Genomic DNA, 21,590 nt, shown 5'->3' on the forward strand with positions numbered 1-21,590 from the left:
ATGGAGTTTTACCCACGAGGGGATGGGTAACTTTGGGTGCTTCATTTAGAAACTAGACTCTTTGCCTTACCTGTATTGTTTCCTAGTTTTATTAAAGTTCCTTCCCATTAAAGTCTTATATGTTTTGTGTTGATGCGGCGGATGGCAGAACCCATTTAGAATAGGCAGGTTTGCGGGGCTTGGGCTGCCCCTCTCCCTGTCCTATAACATTAGAACAAAAGAAAACAAAAGTGAACTTCTGAATTAACAAAGAACCCAGAAAAATCTATTGTAAAAAACGAAAATTGCTCATCACTGAGAAAGATGGACTAGAAAACAGGAAAACTTCACTCAACAGACTCCCAGGCCCAAAGGAGGACTGGAAAATTAAAGACATTAATATTTATCAAAGCCCAAGAAGGGAAAACTGCAGGAAATGATTGTTAGTAAGGCTGCAACAGCAATTATAGCCAAAGACAGGAAACTGCAATAGGAGGCTTATCTCTTAAGTTAATTTGAATGCAAAACCGCAGGGGGGTGATTCCACTGGGTGCCTCACCAGAACCCTTAATCCTTTGATGAAAAGAGTGTTGGGAGACCATCTCAGAGTCCTAATGCCCTCTTCCTTTAGGAAAGGGGACAAGAAATTCAGCTAGGTTAAATTTTAATTTGAACTCCTACAACACTTACATTTGATGTTTCTTTTGAAATCTAGATTAAACCATTTTAAAGAGACCCACCCCAAGGGTTAGGGTACAAATGCATCTGACATACATCTAAGAGCAGAAGAACAGAAGTCCGGGGATCAATATAGCCTTTAATTTCAGGCTTCATGTTGTTTATGCTGCGTAGAGGTTACCAAGTACCACTTTCTACAAAGTCACAGGCAATACTGACATCATTGGCTGTGTGTTGGGGTTCCCAAGTCACTTGGCTGGGATAATGGCTTCAGACACAAGAGGACACAGTGCTACTGGACTTTGGGCAAGAAGGAAAATGTAGGGCCTCCCTGGTGGCGCAGGGGTTAAGATGAAACCTATGAAGAAATCTGCAGCCACTGCAGCACAAGTTCGATTCCCGGCCGGCCAGGGAGAAATACACATGGTGGGACAGATCTCTCCTGTCTCGCCCGCTGCTCCCCTCAGCAGTGTACTTCGGTCCATCTGCCTGTTCTATTCCCCACACTGTCTCTGGTAAATCCTCTCACCCCCCCTGTGCATCTCTGACCTGTACCCCAATTTTTGTATAAAAATAAATAAATGTTTAAAAAAAAAAAAAGAAGGAAAATGCAACAACCTGTGAATTCTCTCATGTCTGTGTTTTTTGCTATTAAAAAGCTGCTGAAGGGCCATGTGGAGATTTCTGGACCTACTAAACATAGAGCTTCCATATGATCCAGCAATTCCACTCCTAGGTATTTACCCAAAGGACACAGAAACATCAATTCCAAAGAGCACCTGCACCCCTATGTTTATAGCAGCACTGTTTACAATAGCTAAGCTTTGGAAACAAGCCAAATGCCCAAAAATAGATGACTGGATCAAGAAGATGTGGTACATATACACCATGGAATATTACTCAGCATTCAAAAAAGATAAACACATGCAATTTGCAGCAACATGGATGGCACTGGAAGGGATCATGCTCAGCAAAATAAGCCAGAAAGAAAAAGAAAAATACCGGATAGTCTCACTCATAGCAGGAATCTAGAAAACTTAAATAAGGGACCAGGAAAATGAATAACTATAAGAAAGTGAAAATCAAAATCAACAAAAAACTATGAACCAGAGACACTCTATGAGGAGTGGGGGGTGGGGAAGGGAGGGATTGGGGTCAAAATAAGGGGGTTGCAATTGTATGGGGAATATAAAAATAAAATTTATTTTTAAAAAAATAAAAAAAATAAAAATAGTCATGCCAAAAATATATATATATATATTTACCTTCCCAGTAAAGACTCTTAAGTTTGTTATTTAAATCAAGTTAAAAACTTTAATTGTGTATAAATTCTAAAGTTCAGATCTTTATATACTCTAGTGTTGCTGGCAATTCACATATCACTACAAATGGTTATCACAAAACAAGTGTGAATACTGATTAAATATATAAAAAAAAAAAGCTGCTGAAGCAAGCAGTGTTGAAGTGCAGTTAGAACTACCTTGCAAAAAAAAATTAAATTAAATAAAAATTAAATCATGCAGAAAAAAAAAAAAAACTACCTTGTAGCTGTGGATCCTGGCACAAGGGAGTGGTTCTAGGGAGGCGGTTTATGACATTGATGTTCTTCCCCCCAATTATATGATGTTCTGTGCAAATACAGGGAACCAATTCACTTTAGGAAGCTTCTTCTAGTTGTTGAGACACTACATTTTGGAGATTTGCAGCCCAGCAACCTCCATGCTTTTTCCAGAGCACTCCACGCTCGCTCTGCCACAGGACCTTTGCATGCTTCATTCCTCCTGCTGCCCAAATCTGCTGAAATCTGTGAGGTTCACTCCTCACTTCCTTGAGGTCTTGCTCAAATGTCACTTCATTGGGGTGCCTTCCCAGCCATGCTCCCTAAAAATTTTCTCCCTTTTTTAACCTTCTTTATTTTTCTTCATAGCACACATTAATATCATTACCTGCCCTTACTATATGTTCTTTATTTTTCTTTAAAAAAGATCAACACTACAGTTCATTGGTGGCAACACCAAATTATACTTCAATATAACACTAATTTTCTGATGACCTGAAAAATAAAATGTTTACATTATATCCAGTGGACATGTTTAGGAAGAAAAAAGGATGTTTAATGGATTTTTAAGAGATTCTATCAAGCATGAACTATGACAACTATGACACTCAAAGAGATGTTCCAGTTCTCCCAAACAATGCCAGCTATGTGAGCTGCTGTTAGCTATAATTATCAGAATTGCAGTGAGATTGTTACAGGGCAACCCCAATGTGAAATGGAGTTTGTTCAGGACATCCTTTCCCCCCAACAAGATGAGAAGTCATTTTTTCAGGGAATTTCTACCTGTTACAGATCTATTATAAAAAAGAAAATTACAACAATTTGATGAGTAAAAGAAATGTTTTTTCTTAAAAAAGTAGTGCCTTCCAACCCTAAATATTAAAAAGTAGGACTTAAATTTCAGGTCACTGTATTTCCTACTTCTACTAGGAAGTATGAGAGAATTAGGTATTTATCCAACTCTGACTGAGAACCTGAATTTTTCAGCTCTTGACTATTCTCAGCAGCATTTTGAGTAAGGGGCTGTGGGTAGCGTGATCCACAGTTTCGCACATGGAGAAATCAAGACCCACAACAGTGAAATGACTTGCTTCTGGGGAACAGAGTCTACTCATCAGTAGAACCTTCAATATTAGATCATTTTTTAATCTTATTGGATTTTAATCCTATTAATCACCTCTTTAAAGACCTTATCTTCAAACTACAACATATGATGAATTGGGGGAACCCAACTCAGCTCACTACAGTGCCTGTCTTTAAGGAGTCCCCTTGAAGACCCTTAAGGCCTTTCCTAAAAGACTTCCCCCAAGTCCATTTCACATTTCACAGGTTTCTTTGTGTCAGGATTTTTTTTTTTTAAGATTTGTTTATTTATGCATACAAGAACTGGGGTGTAAGCCAGAAGTGTGGGTTGGGGAGAGGAGTGAGAGGATTCACCAGAGAGAGTGGAGAGCAGAACAGGCAGATCTGCTGAAATACACTACTGAGGGGAGCAGCAGGAGAGACAGGAGAGGTCTGCCGCGCCATGTGGATTGCTCCCTGGCCAGCCGGGCATGGAACTGTGCTGCAGTGGCTGGTGATAACTTGACAGCACTGTGCCTTTAACTCCTGCGCCACCAGGGAGGTCCTGTGTCAGGATTTTCTAGGTTAAGGCCCTCCTGGAATACATTATCAGGCCACAGTGTATTAAGATTTGGAATACAACCCTTGGGGTAAGTAACTCTGGGGTTGTTGTGTTGTCAGAGTCAGACCTGGGTTCTATGGGAGGTACTTTGAATTGCCCTCAAGATGACTTAGGCTGGGTTGGGCCACCATGAGTTCCTGAGAAGTTGTAGACCCATAAACATGAAAGCATTTCCAAGCTGAAGGGAAAAATTGTACCTCCATGGAACTAAAGCAGAAGTCCTCGTTTCCTCTCCTAGGTGGGTCCTAGGGATTGCAGAATTCAGAGCTGACGGCCTTCCCTCAGAACTTCACTTGAAGCTCTGGTTCAAATTTCATGATCTGGTTTGCACACCTTTCCTAAAGAATGGCATTTCCTTGGGGTTTATGGCTCCTTTCTCCCCTGGACTGTAGGAGTTCCGGAACAGCATCCCTGAGCCCTCACGTGCACAGCGACTCCAGGTGGTTCAGCCCTTCCTTTCTTCATCTCAAGAGGGAACTGGGCGCTGACTGTGACCATACCCACGAGGTGCTCTTGTGCTGGACTGTACCTTTCTGCTCCTCAACACCCAGGCTGTTAGATTTATTTGTTCTGTGAAAACAGACCATGTGCTTTGTTCTGCAGTCCCTCATGTGTTACTTCGCATTCTCTAAGGATGGTCTCTAAGTGCTAAGGCTCTGGCTGTTTCCTGAGTTCCTGTGGGCACTTGTACAGGGCCACACATTACATGTGGTTCAGAACTGAGGGATTCTTTCCAGAATCTCCCACTGTGTACTTTCCAACTGGTTCCATCAAACTTGCTGAAAAATTGCCAGGTTCAGCCCTCCCTCCCCTTGTGGATCCTGTTACTGCTCCCTTGCCTCTGCCTTAGTTGTATCCACTTCTTGAAGGCCCAATCTCTCCCTTACCGACCTCAACTTAGTTTCTATCCATAGTAAATAAGTTTCATTTTTAAATGGTGAGAGCATTCCATGTGCTAGGTGGTAAGGGGGATGAGCACAGGGCCAGGATGCAGAGATCAAAGACCTCATCCACTGGGTGTTGGGTGAGACAGGTTTGGGAATGGCCGCCACCAGACAGAACATTCCAGCACTATTAAAAGAAAGAGAGAAGGAAAAGCCAAGATATTGGGGGCACTCAGCAAAGATCCATGAAGGAGGCAGCATTATAGTTGAACTTCACAGGACCAGGGAGGTCCATCCAGGCCAGAATGAGCAGGGACCTGGAGTGTTCAGGTCATTGAACAAGCAAGGGATTCCAGTGAAGAGGGATTGGAGGTTAGAGAGGAACGTAGGCTGAAAAGGCTGTGCCTAATCTGGTGAGTCACTGAGTGTGTCTGAGTTGGACTTTACCAGAAGGAGTATGTTTTATCAGCTGGTAGTAACACCTCACAAATGTGGGCTTAATTTCAACTTCTCTCCTTATTCATAGCAATGGAATTGAGTCACTACTACAACTACAATAGATCCTGAGTTCTTTTATGCTAAGCCTCTTGATCCTGTTCCACACATGGGAAAAAAAAAAAAAAAAAAAGATGACCTCAGAGTGAGTAACCGACTTCAGACTCTTAATGTGAGCAGAGTCAGAAGACTTCATTCTGAGCCTCCCATGGAAATGTGCCAAGTAAACAAACCGTGGGGTGAAGGGAGGGTCATTCCTAGGCCCCTTTTCCATCTCTGAAATTTGGGAGCAGCTCCAGCAGCATGTAACAGCCTGGGCTGTCCCGCCATCCCTTGTTGCCAGTGACTTTCAGAGAACTGAGCCATCACTTCCCAATCTTGAAACTACTGCCAAGAAGGCTCTTTCCCCAGAGGACAGTACTTGCTGGTTCTGGAAGGCAAGCCCGGTGAAATGGAAAGCCTGCAAGATAGCAGTGTGCCAGGGGATAGTGATCAAACCCCAGAAGAGTGGTCAGCCCCCAGGCCAGCACTGAAATGTCACACTTCCTTGGCACACGCTGATCCTCCCATTTCAGTTACTAGATACTTTTTCACTTATTTAAACATCTCCAGCCAATGCCACCCTGTAGGTATCTCTTTGCTGGGCAAGTAGATAAAGGCTACAAAATTTAAGTAAATATATAAGTACCCTCCTCTTCCCCTATCCAATGTTGATGACACTTTACAATTGTGTGAAACCATTTTGCCAAAAATCATAGTGTTATTCTATGACTGCTATACTTTAATATTAATAGTGCATTGCTTTTATAACAACTCTACCTGCCAGGCAATGGCCCCAAATTTCCAGAGGTGTGCTGTTGAAGAAAGACACAGGCTGGGGATCGGGAACCACATTTTTCTCCTGTTCTTCTGGAGTCTCAGTTTCTCCTTCTGAAAGTGAGATATAAAATGTCATCTAGTTAGTGAATTGGGGTCTGAGAAGTATTTTTCAAGAGAGGCTCTGCAGGTGCAGAGCCATCAATGTAGCTCATCTTAGGCAACAGAAGCATTCTTTTGTGTGACCTGAAGATTCCTAATGTATCAAGAGGAACTCACAATTTTAAAGCACCGTTTAGGGCCTCCTTGATGGTGCAGCAGGTTGAGCACTGCGCTGTGAAGCTGTCTGCAGCCTCTGCAGCGCAGGTTCGATTCTTGGCCGGACAGGGAGATTCCCACATGGTGTAGCAGACCTTTCCTGTCTCACCCGCTGCTCCCCTCACCAGTGTATTTCAGTCCTTCTGCCTTTCTGCTCCCTGCTCTGTCTCTGGTGAATTCTCTCACCCTCTTTTGTCTCTGACCTGTACCACAGTTCTTGTATAAATAAATAAATCTTAATAAATAAATAAATAAATAAATAAATAAAAACACCTTTTAGTAACAGCATTTATGAAATGCAAAACTATTTGACCCTCTTCAAAATGTTCCAAACATTTTGGAATTTCTTAACACATTCTTTTCAAAACACAATGCAAATTAGAATGACTGGTTCTTCATCATGTCATCCCATTTATTAAATTAGATGACTCCTTCTTAGAATATCATATTTAGCTCTAGAGTCAGATCTTAATTGCTTAAACTATTCAGTTTATGAATAATCTAACCAGGCCTGTTCCTCTTCAGAGCTCATAAGCACTCTTCCCAGGAGAGGAAGGGGAAGGGAAAGTCAATGAAAATTAAATGAGTTAATTTTGCTATTTTTAGTTAACTTGGGAAATGGACTGATGAAAGGCAAGTTCCAACCTATTATGGAGCTGGCCTTAAACAGTTGCTTGAAAATGGGCATCTTTTTTTTAAACATTGGGTTCTTTTAAAAAATAAATAAATAAAGATTTATTTATTTATTTATACAAGCACTGGGTACAGTCATTGAGGGTGAGAGAATTCACCAGAGCCAGAGCGGGGAGCAGAACAGGCAGACTGGCGAAGTACACTGCTGAGGGGAGCAGCGTGCAGCAGGAGAGGTCTCGCCAGCAGCTGGGGATCGAACCAGCGCTTTAGAGGCTGCAGGCATCTTCGCAGCCCAGTGCTCAACCGCTGCGCCACCGGGGAGGCCTGAAAATGGGCATATTTAAATACCCCAATGAGAATCATTATTCTCCCACCACAATACAAGGTTCACAGGATGGTCCATCTGCTCTGCCTGGGAGAGTCAGAGTGAGGTGACTGTTCTCTGGCCAGCTCTGTCCCCACCCCATGGCCTTGACTCCTCTTATCATTCCTGACTAAGGGTTTCCAAATAAAACCAAAGGAAGCTGTGAAGATATGCAAGATTATGCTGTGTAGGATATAGCATGACAATCACTTTGTAGTTTCTGTGATTTTGCCCAAATGTAGGGCTTTAGTCTGTCCTGGAAGGAGATGATGCTTTACACGTGTTAGCTTTGTTCATGGAATAATTGTGTTTTTGATTGATTTGACATACGGAGGTGCAGAATCTTTTCACAAGTTTATAAAAGTACTTTGTATTTGGCATTTAGTAATCCTAAATGGAACACTCAAGGGAGATGTATCAATTCTTTCTACCAAATCTTAATGCATTTTTATGTAGTTCTCAACCTTTACCTGGGAAACACATTTTCTGTTTTTTGTCATCCCTGTAGCCCTCCCCCTTAGTATCTCCTCGGTTGATTCTACTCAGATGAATATTTAATAACATGAGATTTCCACATTTCTAATGAGATTTCCACATTTCTTATGAGATTTCCACATTTCTAATGGTTATTACTATTTCTTATATTCTCATAAAGGTTGTACTTTTCCCCAGTACAAATTTAATAACCTTGAAAACAGTCAACCGTATGAGCACAAATCCCTTAATTGACATTATGTAGAGAAAATGCATGAAAAATTATTGCTGTACTTGATCAGCACAGACCCAGGAAAGTAAGGTCTGCTGAAAGGCAGAGAGGGTTGGGCTTGAATTAATCACTCCTCTATTTACACATCAGTAACTTCAAGTTGCTGGACCCCTCTGGGCCTCAGTTACCTCATCTGTAACATAGGAACAATGTTTTCCAAGACTGTTGTGGGAATTAAATGGGTGTGGATGGGTTGTATAAACTATGAAAAGGCATGAAGCTGTAAGGTGTATCATTATTTACACTCTGAAATATGAGAAAATCTCCATGTCTTTTAAAGAGCATAAGAAATAAGGACTGAGAGAGAGCAGGAGGCCAAAGGACACCAAAAGGTGCAGGCAAGACAATGATACACGCATGTAGCTGGTCCCACGAGTACTTAACATACATGAAGAACAGTCACCTGAGGCCACAGTCCACATATATGTGACTGTCACATAATCCAGTCATCATCATGGCCTCCAGCTTCCTGAGGTCACTATTTTATTTAATATCAAAATGAAATAACTAAAGTAATCCTAACAGCAGAATCTAAAACACCCATCCCCCTATTTCTCTAACATCTTCAAGAGCATAGGTTTGCTTCTTAGTTACTATCATCAGTTCCTCTCCTGGCATCTCCCGCAGCTGGACTTTCATTCTTTGCTTTCCAGGAAATCATAGGAAATGACCATCTTCATTCCCCCAAGGAGTTGCCGGTGTTACAAGGTTGGAAGTAGCAGAGGGGTTTACCACATAACATGCAAACCCTTGCCATGTAATGTCAGACATCACTGCTCTCTTAGAGTCTGTCACTTCCCACATACCAAATGTTTAACCCATGCCTCTCCATGGGCCCTGGCTTCCATCATGTTTTAGCACCCCTCACTGTCTCCCCCAACCCTGTAGACCCATTCCACCACTCCATGTCAGATACCAGGGGACACTCCTGTTTCTGAATCATGTAGAATGATTTGCCTTTTTTGTCTATTCTTGTCTCATCTCAAGCATTCTAAGGAAAGAGACTTTCCTCTCACAACCAAATAGGGGTGATGAGTAGATGAGTGAATTTTGAGAATGGGGATGCCCAGCAGACAGTTTATTTTATTTATTTATTTATTTATTTATTTATTTATTTATTTATTTATTTATTTTTTTTTTTAGAGAGGCATGTATTTTTATTTATTTGTTTGTTTGTTTATACAAGCACTGGGTACAGTCAGAAGCGCAGGAGGGTGAGAGAATTCACCAAAGCCAGAGTGGGGAGCAGAGCAGGCAGAAGGACCGAAGTACACTGCTGAGGGGAGCAGCAGGTGGCAGGAGAGGTCTGCGTGCCATGCGGGACCCTCCTTCGGTGGCCGGGGAGCAGCTGGGGATCGAACCGGCACCGCAGAGGCTGCGGGCAGCTTCACAACCCAGCGCTCAACCACTGCGCCACTGGGGAGGCCCTCAGCAGACAGTTTAAAACAAGTCAGAGCAGGTGCTTCAGTTTGCTAAATGAAATGAATAAAGTCCAGAGGTGCAGGTTTTCAGGCCTTCATCATAGAAGTAACATTTGAGGTCAGGGTGATAAGCACCTTTGCCCATGGACAGCTGTATGAACCCTGGACCCAAGACTCAACTTTGGGGAAAACACTTCTATGTAATGGTTGATCCAAACTGTCAGAGGACTACAAGCTAGGATCAGAACTCAGAGAACACTGCTTTGGACCAGGGGTGAAAAGAGAAACAGCAAGAAATATTTAAGAAATGAATTGAGGGCCTCCCCAGTGGTGCAGCAGGTTGAGCACAGCACTGTGGAGCTGTCAGCAGCCTCTGCAGCACAGGTTCAATTCCTGGCCAGCCAGGGAGATTCCCACAAACCTCTCCTGTCAGCGGCAGACCTCTCCTGTCTACCCCGCTGCTTCCCTCTGCAGTGTATTTCAGTCAATCTGCCTGTTCTGCTCCCCACTCTGTCTCTGGTGAATCCTCTCCACTCCCACCCCCGCATCTCTGGCCTGTACCCCAACTCTTGTATAAAAATAAATAAACCTAAAAAAATAAAAATGAATTGAGGCAAATGGTGAAGACAATACTTATATGTGGCCTGCTACACTCTTATGTGAATTGTTGTCTAAGTTAGAATGAGTCCTGTTATCAACTTATTCAGGATTCTTGGCACATTGGGGCATAGGCATGAGTCAGTTTCACTGCTGCCAGTTTCTACCCCAGCTCTTCCCTATCGGATCCCCATTTTCCACAGAGCAGCCCATACATTAGTGATCACTGGCCATGTTTAATAATTTTCCTATATTTTTGGTTGTTGGACCAGATCCACTTTTGAATTTAATATCCAGTTCTAATTATGAAACAACAACAGCACAAAGGAGCTGTGTTGGGAAGGATGTGGGGAAACTGGAACCCTGGTATAAAAAAGCAGTTTAACTGATGCAGGTGTACAAGTATTAAACCTCATGGAAAGGTGATACAAACTACAGATGTTAAGCTCCCACTCACCATGCTCATCTCTCCTTCCACATGTGGTAGCTGATCTGCCTCTCACACACTGGACAGGTTCACACTGTGTCCCCTGACACTCCTCTGGGGCCAGTTTCAGCCCTTATTCAACTCCCCTGAAAACAAAGTTCCCCCAAAGGCACTCTGGAGGAAGAGGTGTTAGTGATGGTTTCGTGGCAAGATGGGGAGGGCACAGGAAACTTCCTAAGGCTCACCTATAGAAGTTTCTCTTTCCCTCTGCAGCTGCCTCAGCCCGACACTCCCCAAGCCATTTCTAAAACCCCATCAGCTTCACATACTCATCGGTGAAATAAAACTAGCCAGAGATCAGCAGAAGCAAAACAAGTTGCCCTCAGCCAAATTTTAAACACCAATTTTATCTCGGGCTTATCTCTGGGGGGAATGTGGTTCATTTCACTGCTGCTTTTATTTATGGAATCACTTATATTCTCTGTTCGTTAAGAGATTGCTAGTGATGGACCAGATGGTCATCTGATTCTGGTCTATTTTCCACCCCTTCTGAATTAGGAATTCCACGTAGACAGGAAACTTATCTGTGCGGCTCACTGTTGTATCTCCCAGGCCTGACTCACAGTAACACTTGGCACATAAGAGACCACAAATGATGTGTGAATGAGGAATGAATGAGTGCCTCACAATCTCTTCCTGCTTGGGCCCCAGTCACTTGGCAGGTCCTAAAACTTATGTCAGCAGCACTTGTTTTTCACCAGGGATTTTTTTTTTTTTTTGAGTCTTATTTCTCTTTCAGAAGTCTTACCAATTTTAGTTATAACTTACTTATCATTTGCTTCCATATTTGTTTCTTCCATATATTTTTCTCCTGCAAAATGCTGACCTGGAATACAGAAAAGGAAGCATTTCACCTACTTGATTTCAAGAAACATAATGCCATTTTATTATTGCCCTTTATCACTTTTCTCTAAACTTGTCAACAAAAATCTCCAGGTTGTACTTTCTTCAATTACAGTAGAAGTAGAATAATTCTCTCTTTTTTCAACCTATGGCTTTCTTCTTTTTTTCCTTTTTTATAATTTTTAAATAGAAGTAATTTGCTTTATAATATTATAGCAGTTTCAGGTGTATCATAATAAATCAACATCTGTCTATATTATATTAAGTTTACCACTAAAGTGCAATTCTGTCTCTCACCATACAATTAACCTCTTTAATCTAATTTACCCACTCAATTATTTTTTCAATCAAGAAATTTCACCAGTAAGTCATCCTCAAAGAGTATCAATCTCCTTCCCTTCTTTCTTTCCTTCCATTCTTTGTCAAATATTTATTGAATGTTTGATAGAGGCCAGACTCTATGCTATGCCCATTGGCATTTATTAGCACACATAAAAATAATATTTGTGTGTTGATTTATAAAAAAGAATCAAAGCAGAAAATGTGGAAAATCTATAGTACTATTATAGTGTATATGAGAAAACTAGAAGGAAAAATATCAAAAGTATGACTGTTACTCTTTCTGGCTCTGTTTATGTGATTCTATAGTATTGCTAGCTTGCAGGGGACCCCAAACTATTAAGAGGGGTCTTGCGATCTACATGCCAAAGACAAAGGAAGCAGACTCAAGGTGAAAGATTTTTGATAGAATCGGTATGATAGAGAGAAAGAAAAGAGGATATCAAGTAATAGTTTCCCAATAAAACTTCAAAAGTTACACATCCCCTCATGGGTATTGCCCAGCCAAATAGGATCCCCACCCAAAGTGGGGCAGCTGGAAGTTTGCCACATTTTAAATTCTTCAACAGAGCTGAATTTTTTTTTTTTTTAGCACATAATGAAAAGCCTTGATTTTCTTTTGAAATTACTGGTTTTCTCAGCCCCATTTATTGAGATTTATCCCTTTTTAATTTATTATAGATAACTCCTATATCACATATTAAAACCTACACTATATCAACTCTAGCTTTTCCTGGGTTATCTATTCCATTCTATTATCTATATCATTCAATATCCATTATTATTCCGATACTCTAGGTACTATAACCCTACACTATGCTTACATAATAAATGGAGAAATTTCCCATATTTTTCTTCACTTTCATAATTTTCTTAACTCTTTTCATCTGTTGTTGCTCAGGTAAGCTATAATTTTAGCTTCATAATTTAGGTGTCATTAGCCTCATTGAATAAATGAGAAACTGAGAATCAAAAGAATAAACACCCCAAGGCAGCACATCTTCTAAGCGGAAGAATCATGTCTTTTGCCATCTCCCCTTTCAGCTCTAAAATGTTGCAATTTTTTAGCAAGGAAAATTCATGAAATTGACTTTCTTTCTTCCTGTTTGCCTCCCTCTAGTGGCCATCACAGATACCACCGTTGCTCAAGTCCATTCTATACTATAAAATAAAAACATGTTTGGCTTAATTCTTTGGGTTTACTTAAAAATTTTCAGTTTACGCAAAGCTCACAGGAATACTTGTCTAATATTTGAGGGTCATTATTACCAATATTTTCTTAGCAAAGTCCAATCTCAGAAGATATTTATTTAAAAAGTCAAGTGAATATAAAGAAGTTTTTGTATATTTCATGGGTTTTAAAGTATATCATTAAAAAGGCCCTCCAGGTGTTTCTTTGTTCCTTTTTTCTCCCTTGACATTATTTAAATCATGAAGAACTATCTTTAAATTCCCCCTTGAAGTCATTTCTTGTTTTCCGAGAGAGAGAGAGAGCAAATGATTGTGAACAGACTTTTCCCCACAACTTTATATTTTTAGTGGTTATTGATGATAAATAAGAAAGCTATTTTTTGGTATAGTTCTATTGATATTTGGCTTCTTTCTTGAATTCAGTTATTCCATTTTTCAATTCTTTAGGCGTTTAAAGATCATAATCACATCTTTTACCAGTAATGATAATAATTTTGATCTCTCTTTTTCCACTAATCATTTCTCTTATTTCCATGATACATTAGTATTTAACATAACATAGAACTAAATTTTAAAGGGAAAAAAAAGAACATAAACAGAAAGCTGAGGTCTATTATCCATCAAGGATTAAGGACTAATAGAATTAATCCTCTTCTGGATTTGATTCAGAAAGAGGATAATAGTACTTGCCTAATTAACTAGCATGTTGGGTAAAGTGCTTTGTAAACATTAATTAAAGATGCAGGGAGTTAGATGAGGCCAATGTGTTATTAGTGAAAAAGTTTTCTTCCCTTTAATCAGGTATCTCTTGCTTCGAAAGGCAAAGAAATGATCTAAGGAGTAAGGAATTGGGGCTCAACCCTAAGCACTGCAGTGACTCAGTCATTCTGCACAACCAACCACTTCCTTCCTTAGTTTTCTGTAAAATGGGGATAAACACGAACAGTATTTGGAGTACACATTCTCTGATGTCCAGCATTCGAGCCCATAACAAACCCCACAATTAATAAAACCTCATAACTCTTGCTTTCTTCCTCCTTAGAGAGCTGTTCCATCCCATGAAACGCTGGTGACAGTAACCACCAACTTACACAACTTTCCCAACCAGCTATTAGCCTCGGTTCCACAATGATAAAGAAGAAAATACTACATGTAATGGGGTCAAGAACTCTGGAAGATTCTTCAACTCTCTGAGCCCCAATTTTCCTCTTCTGTGAAATGGGCATAAGAAATCAGAGACTTATTCTAGGGTTAAAGGCCACAGTATGTGTTAAATGCAGGCCTGAAAGTAGCAAGCATTCCATACATAGAAGTTAAGACTATGGTCAAACACAACACCACCTCCCAGAACTGACCACAGCAGGCTGGGAAGAGTCCCGTCTCGTTCCGAGCTGCAAACGCCAATCCCTAAAGCTTTTCTCCGCGAATGTAAGTCGGGGGTAGGGATGGGCTTTCACCCACAGGGGTCCCGGTCCAAAGTTCAACCCGAGACGGAGGACCCCCATTGGCAGGCGGCCACGCGGCAGCTCCAGCACCCGGGCCTGTCGCTTTAAACGCCCGGGGCGCTCGGTCGGGTTTGGAGGGGCCGAGCCCCGGGCGGGGGTGGGGTTGGGTGGAAGCGCGCGAGGGGGAGCGCGCAGGAGCGGGCGCGGCGGGGCGGTCCGGCACTGTCCGGCAGGCGCGCGCGGGCTGAGCCGCGAGGGCTCCGGGTGGCGAGCTGAGGGCTCCGGGCGGCGACCTGCGCGGGCACCTGCGATCCCCGGGGAGGGGGCTCCTGCCAGGTGAGTGCGCGCTTTCGATTCCGATCCGCGAAGGGCTTAGAGCGGCGCGCGGGCGCCCTGGCAGCTGCTTCCCTCGCCTGGCACGTCGGGGAGTCGGGTGGTGTTTGGGGTCTGATGAGGGGGGCTTGGGCTCGGGTGGGTTTCGGGCGAAGAAGGGAGATTCCCCTTTCGCATAACCCTGCTGCCTGCACTTCCCACGCCTCCTGGAGCGCGCTCGCTCACCCCGACCTCGCCGGCCCGCGCCCCTCCTGAAAGTTCGGAAGGGCGAGCGCAATGCCCGGGGCGGTCGTCGCGAAGTGCGGGCAACCTGGTGGCCTTACCTGGAAAACCGAGAGCCTCCTTTGGAATTTTAGGGGTTCGCGTGCCCCCTCTGTTGGGAAGATTTGCGATTCCGAGGTTACCCTATTGTGGGAGCGCACGGTGGTCAGTGACAGTGTCTGGTTTGGGGTCAGCTGCCCCTGGCCCCCAACCCTATCCTCACTGTTGGGTCTCGGGGCCCGACCTGCTGCCGCGGCCCCGGAATTCCCGGGCACTGGCACCTGGGGAGGAGGGTGGGAGTCTAAAATTGCCTGGCGATGGCCAAAGCCACCTGTTAAACTTGGGTCTTGCGCAAAAGGACCACTCGATTTGTGTCCTTACCACCGTTCCTTAACCCTCGAACCCCAACAGGTAACTGAATCACGCGGCAGTGGAGGAGGTGAAGGTGGGCCCGGGCAGGACGGATTAAATAAGAGAAGAAAATGTGGCAGATGTGGTGGTATTTTAACAAAAGAATAAACTAAACGCCAGTATTTCTCCAAGGCTTTGAAAGCTTCTCAGTATTGTTTTACCGTGTCTAAATTTAAGCATCTAGATTTAAAAAAAAAAAAAAAAACCGCAGGAACTAACCTCAAAAAACTTTTAACTCTTTGCCAGGACCTAGTTGTGTAGGGCAGAAAATTTAAAGGGAGCAAAGGAAAATTATTCTTGTGTCTTCCCCATCTCTTCCCAAACGAAGTAAAACATTCAGGCTGTATGTTAATGGAGAACTTTTTTAAAAATCTGCGTTTCTGTAAGGTATAGAAACACTCAGTCAGATATAAGTGTAAATGTAAGGGAAATGCTGAGGAGAAATTTTTATTTTAAAAAAATTTCTCCTTTATTATTTTTTTCAAAGCAGTACATAAGATTTAGCTTGCACTAAAAAGCTTGCCTCAAAGCTTCATGTCTGAATGTTACAGATTGTTTTTCTAGGTGGAGGAGGTATTTTCCTTCAGGAGGCCAATGTGGGAATACAAACAAATGCCCTATTTACTTGGGGTTGGGTGGGAAGGATGGAAGTTGTCTAAAATCTTTCTTGCCAAACTTGACAGTATATGTATGGAATCCTGTGTAATTTCTTGCCCAGACCAGTAAGAACCATTTTGAAGTGACTGGATATATTCCTTGGTAACAGCACTTCAAGTGAACTTTTAAAATATATATATATAGTTGCTGCTAATTTACACATAACACATTTTCTCCATTACTGGATATCAGAAAGTCAAAATTAAGAGTGATCATTTGGAGAAGGCTGGAAAGAGGAGAATCCCTTTTAAGACACTGAGTCTGTTACACTCCACAATGCCCCCTCGTTACAGGCCTGGCATGTTCATCTATTCAGCAATCTTTGCAGACTGACCGCCAACACTGTGCCAAGCACTGAGCTCATTGTTGGGCATACACGCGTATCTGGTTGACAGCCATATGGCCCAAACTGATTAAAACCGGATCAAGTAAGCCTGCATCAGGAGCTGAAGATACACCTGGCCCAGGTTCCAAGGTTCTCAGACACCTAAGGAGCCTATAGTTGACACCCTGTGTCGATTCTAAAGATCATCTCGAATAACTACAAGAGTCAAGTGGAGCTTTGAAACCTGAAGGAAGAGAGGTGAAGGGTTGGGTGGAGCTGAGCTGAGAACAAGGATCCTCTGGAACAAAAGGTTCAAGTGTGTCTTATCTACATGGCTGTGGGACAGCCGCCAGTGGCTGGACAGCCTTCTGGGGTAGGAACCAGGCAATCCTAGGAGCATCCCTGAACTTGAACTCTTTTCTTTAGTGGTAAAGAGCAACATTTCACTTAGGCTGCCTTTGCCCTTTCTGCTGGTAGGACTTGTGGCTTCTTAGCTGCCTGTGTGCTCTAAGGAGGATGCTGTTGGCAACTGTAATAAAACTCCAACTCCTATTAAACTTTGTCTCTGATAGGCTGATAGGCTGCATCACTCACCTCTGAAATCTTTGGGTGCATCTGCAGGCCATGGCAGAGAAGCCTCTGTCGACATTGACTCTGCCCTCTGTGCTAGCAGGGTCAGTCTTGTGGAATCAACACAGTGAACCTGTACCTTTTAATCATGCAGGCCTCTTGCTTCTAGACTCTTCTAGACCTTGAGCACTAATATTGAGACCTTTTTTAAGAAATAGGTGCTGGGTTTATAACCTGCAGTCAGGATTGGTGAGAATGTGGTGCGGAGGGCTAAATGTTCTGCTTTCTTGAACATGATGTGTTTGCTCTTGATGACTGCATGTCTTCAGACTGGACATTTCCAGAGGTACTAGTACTGTGAAAACTTGATTCTCATTTTGTTATTGCCATAAAATACATAGAACACTGTTTATCATTTTAAATAAGTACATTTACATTATATGTACTTGAGAAAAATGTGTTTTCTTTCAGTAGTGGTATACATCTAATGACTAAATGACCCTTTTGGATGGCATTATTCCTCATTAATTTTGTGTCTACTTGATGCCAATAATTGAAAGATCTCACTACAATGGGGGATTTGTCAATATCTTGTATTTTGAGTTAAAAATATTCTATTTGTACTAAAATTTGGTACAAATTTGTACTGAAATTTCATATTTTTTTTATGTCCAACAATACACATTTATAAGTTTATATTGTTAAATATACAACAGCGGTAGGGTTGGACTTTTATCATTACAGTTACTTTTACTAAGATAAAATACAGATTTTATCTTAAAGTCTATTTTAGATAGGTAATATAGTCGATATGATAGTTTCATTGTTGCTGTTGTGAATATTTGCTTAATGCATCTTTTCCTATCCTATTTTATTTTCTTTTAAATAGTTCTACTGAGTTGTAATTGACATTCAATAAACTGTATGTATTTAAAATGTAAAAAAATACCTTCACAATGTTGTGCAGCCAACACCACTAGTCAGTACCACGACTTTTTTATGACCCCATATGGAAACTCAGTAAGCAGTCACTTCCCATTTCCCCTCACCCTGGCTCCTGGCAACCTCTAATCTACTTTTGGTCTCTGTAGACTTGTCTGTTCTCCATGTTTCATATAAATGTGAAAACACAATATGTGAACCTTTTCCCTTAACAATACTTTGAAGATTTTACTCATGTTGTACCATATAAGCTGTTCCTTTTTAATGGCTGAATAATATTTCTTTGTATGGATATACCACAATTTGTTTATCCATTAGTTCATGGACATTTGTTTCCACCTTTTGATTATTGAGTTGTATTTTATGAATACTTGTGTATAAGTTTTTTGAGTATTTGTTTTCAGTTCTTTTGGATCCATACCTGAGAGTAGAATTCCTGAGTCATGTAGTAATTCTGTGTTTAATCTATTGAGGAATCACCAGACTTACCCATGGTAGGGGCACCATGTTACATACATTCCCACTGGCAACATATGAGAATTCCAGTTTTCCTATATCCTTGCCAACACTTGTTCTTGTGTGTGTGTGGTTTTTGTTTTTTCTTTAAATTGACATCCTAGTGGGTGTGGGTGTTAAATGGTATCTCATCGTTGTTTTTGATTTTCATTTCTCTAATGAATGCTAATGTCAATTATCTTTTCCATGTGCTTCTTGGCCACTTGTAAATGTCCTTTGGAGAAATAGCTATTCAAGGACTTTATTCTTTTTTGTATTAGCTTGTATATCGAATGTTGCATATAAGTAAGTGTGGTCATTTTTATGAGCTTGGTTTGTATGTTATTTTTCTTCTCCAAATTTCCTTCTGTTTCTGCTGCTCCTCCTAAGAGAAGAATTGTCTAACTAGTGCTTTGAAATATTTAAAACTTGCCTATTGTAGTTGTGGATGGAAAGGCCTGGGGTGTTCATCTGTTCATTCAAAAATATTTGTGGACTGTTTGACCAACTACAGTATGCTGAGCACTGAGCAAGTGAGTGGACATAGAAGTATGTCAGTCCTCTCATATTTCTCTTTTTGATGTATTCCGATCACATTTTATTTATAAAATTAATACATTAACAAATCTTAACATAGGAGAAAAGAGAAGTACTAAACTAGAAGTGAGGGAATCCACCTCAGGTGTCATCACCAAATAGCTGTATGACCCTGGGTTACCCCTGTTACCTTTCTGGAGCTTGGTTTCCTGATCTGTAAACATTGGGGTAAGTTAAAATGACTTCTCAGGACTTCTCAGACCTTGAAACTAGAGATTATAAATTAATCATTTGCCTCAGCTATCCTTTACAAACCTCATTCTGTGAGTGCATTTAAGTTTATTTTGTGCTACTTACTAAAAGGAATTTTCTTGTGTAAAAAAAAAAAAGATGTCTGTGCTCTTTTATTGTAGACTGAACAGGTCATATTGGTTAATAGCTGCCTTCCAAAATGGTACCTTTGGTATTTTTCTGTAAAGATTCAGAGGGTTTGAAGAACTTTAGTGAAGACTTAAATTCCTGCCATGCCAGGCACAGCTGGGAACACAGAGATGCATGAAACTTAGAGGGCAAGTCAAGGAGAGAAGATAAATGTCAAATGTGAGTTGATAGCAAAGGTCGTGACAAATCTTTAGGGAGCAGAAGATAGACAGTATCCTTCATTCAGGAGGTCAGAACCTCTATGGAGAATGTAGCATTTGAACTGGACCCAACAGGGGGAGAATTCGGATGCTAGAATTGTGGCTTTGATGATTAGCACAATGAAGAGGTTAGCCTTGAATTAACCATTGAAGCTTTCTGTGTGGATTATGATAGCAGATCTTGTTTTCTGGCTTTACTGTGGAGTAGCATGGATATACTTAGGAAATACATCAATGGGCTGAGGAAGGAAGGAAAGAAATAAAGAGATTAAGGGAAAATGGTACAAACAAAGGGATAGCACTGAAAAGTTCAAACATAGAGTAGACATTTTGGAGCAAAGCGTTTTAAAAAGCATTGTAGAGCAGAGAGCTGAGATATGGCGAAGATGCACCTAGATACAGCTCTTCCATTACTTCAGAGATTAAATTGTCCTGCACACACTAGCTTACCAATGAATTTGTTGACTGAGCTCCTGCTAGTGCAGGCAACCTCACTTTATGAATCAGGTCTTTAAAATATTTGTGAGGTGAATATGTTGTGTTTAAGATGTCTTTTCCCTTATTGATTCCTATTGTGATTTTAGAGGTTTGGTTTTTTTTTCTGTATTGCTTTTATCAAGTTAGCAATGGTTTCCAACATTGGTTCTGATTTGGGGGTACAGCTTGACACCTTTCTGGGTGATGTTATAACACTATTAGGCCACCACAAAGCACCAGGAGCCCTCCACTATGGGCCCCCTCCCCAGGTAGCTTCGATGATACAGTCAGATTTCTAGGGTTTGTTTGGGTTTGGTTTTTCTGTGCCTTGGTTTTATTTCTCACTATTCCACATATAAGTTAAATCATCAGGTATTTGTCTTAGTGGTGTTTTCTGAGGAAAAACATTTTAACATTAACATATAGGGAACCATACATAAACCAAAATTTCATCTCAAAAAAATACTCTTTTACATTGATAATCATTAATTCAACTCCAAAAACATTATGCCGACCATATAAAATTATGAATATTCAGCTATTTTTGACCTATGCAAATGAAAAACCTCGGCTTCGTGTGAGTCAATCTATCATCACAGGCCAGTTGTTAGGTCCTTTCATTTGCAACCATTGTAAGAGTTTAGTCCGTGAACTTGAAAAATTCATGTAAAAATACAGTGTACTTAAATATTGTATTTCTTAGCTAATTCTCATTTCATCAGGATGTTAGTTTGCGTTTGTTTTCTAAGATGATGAGGTTTACAAGGCTGAATGCTTCAGTAGCCAAGCACCTTTGTCTTAATTCCAGTAATTATCAAACTGCACAGGTGAGCTCCTTAGTGGTGCCATGTTTACCCTGAGAGATGTTGAAGGGCAAATCTTGAATTGTATCTCCTCTCTGTTCGCTGGGGTGATGCAGTTTTCTTCAACAAACATTTGCTTTGTTGTCTTCATTTCTTGAAAAATCATTGAAAACCCCTTATCTCTACCCCTCTTTTAAAACTGGGATATGAGTTTGTGCACCAAAGCCTGGATTTGAAATGAGCAACTTGTTTCTGGGTTCCCAGGAGGTGTCTAGGGAAAATGGGGGAGAACAAGACCTCTGTATATGCATCGACAGGTTAAATGTTCTTTCCCTACAGGACCAACAAACAGCTTTTGGAAAAGGGGATTGAAAGTTTGATACCTGGTCTGACCCAGCAGGAGGTCTTGTGTGAGCCTGCCACCACCCTCTTCCCCCATTTGGATTTAAATCTGTTCAACTTTATAAAGATATGTAAACCAGATCCCTGCTGCCAATCTAACCGGGTATTGTAAATACCAAGTGCTAAAAAGAACATGCTCTAAGTCAGCTTTATTTTTGTTGTGAGAATGAATGAAAAATTCAAGTAAGAATGTTGAGCTCAGGGGAGAAAGTCACTATAAAACAATAAGGTATAATTA

General features: G+C 41.2%; 1 protein-coding gene across 2 annotated transcripts in view; it reads left to right on the top strand.

The window, feature by feature from the left end:
- The first annotated feature begins 14,367 nt into the window (after positions 1-14,367).
- PROSER2 (proline and serine rich 2) overlaps positions 14,368-21,590 on the top strand; it is a 33,813-nt gene continuing 26,590 nt past the window's right edge. The window contains exon 1 of one of the 2 annotated variants that reach the window (XM_037510604.2): positions 14,368-14,481. The gene's annotated coding sequence lies outside the window, so the exon portion shown is untranslated. Of the gene's footprint in view, positions 14,482-14,762; positions 14,835-21,590 lie in introns of those variants that run through there. The other variant, XM_037510603.2, reaches the window with a different exon arrangement.

This window comes from Talpa occidentalis, unplaced genomic scaffold (genome assembly GCF_014898055.3).
Source record: "Talpa occidentalis isolate TD23 unplaced genomic scaffold, MPIMG_talOcc4v2.1 talOcc4.14, whole genome shotgun sequence".
NCBI classification, from domain to species: Eukaryota; Metazoa; Chordata; class Mammalia; order Eulipotyphla; family Talpidae; genus Talpa; species Talpa occidentalis.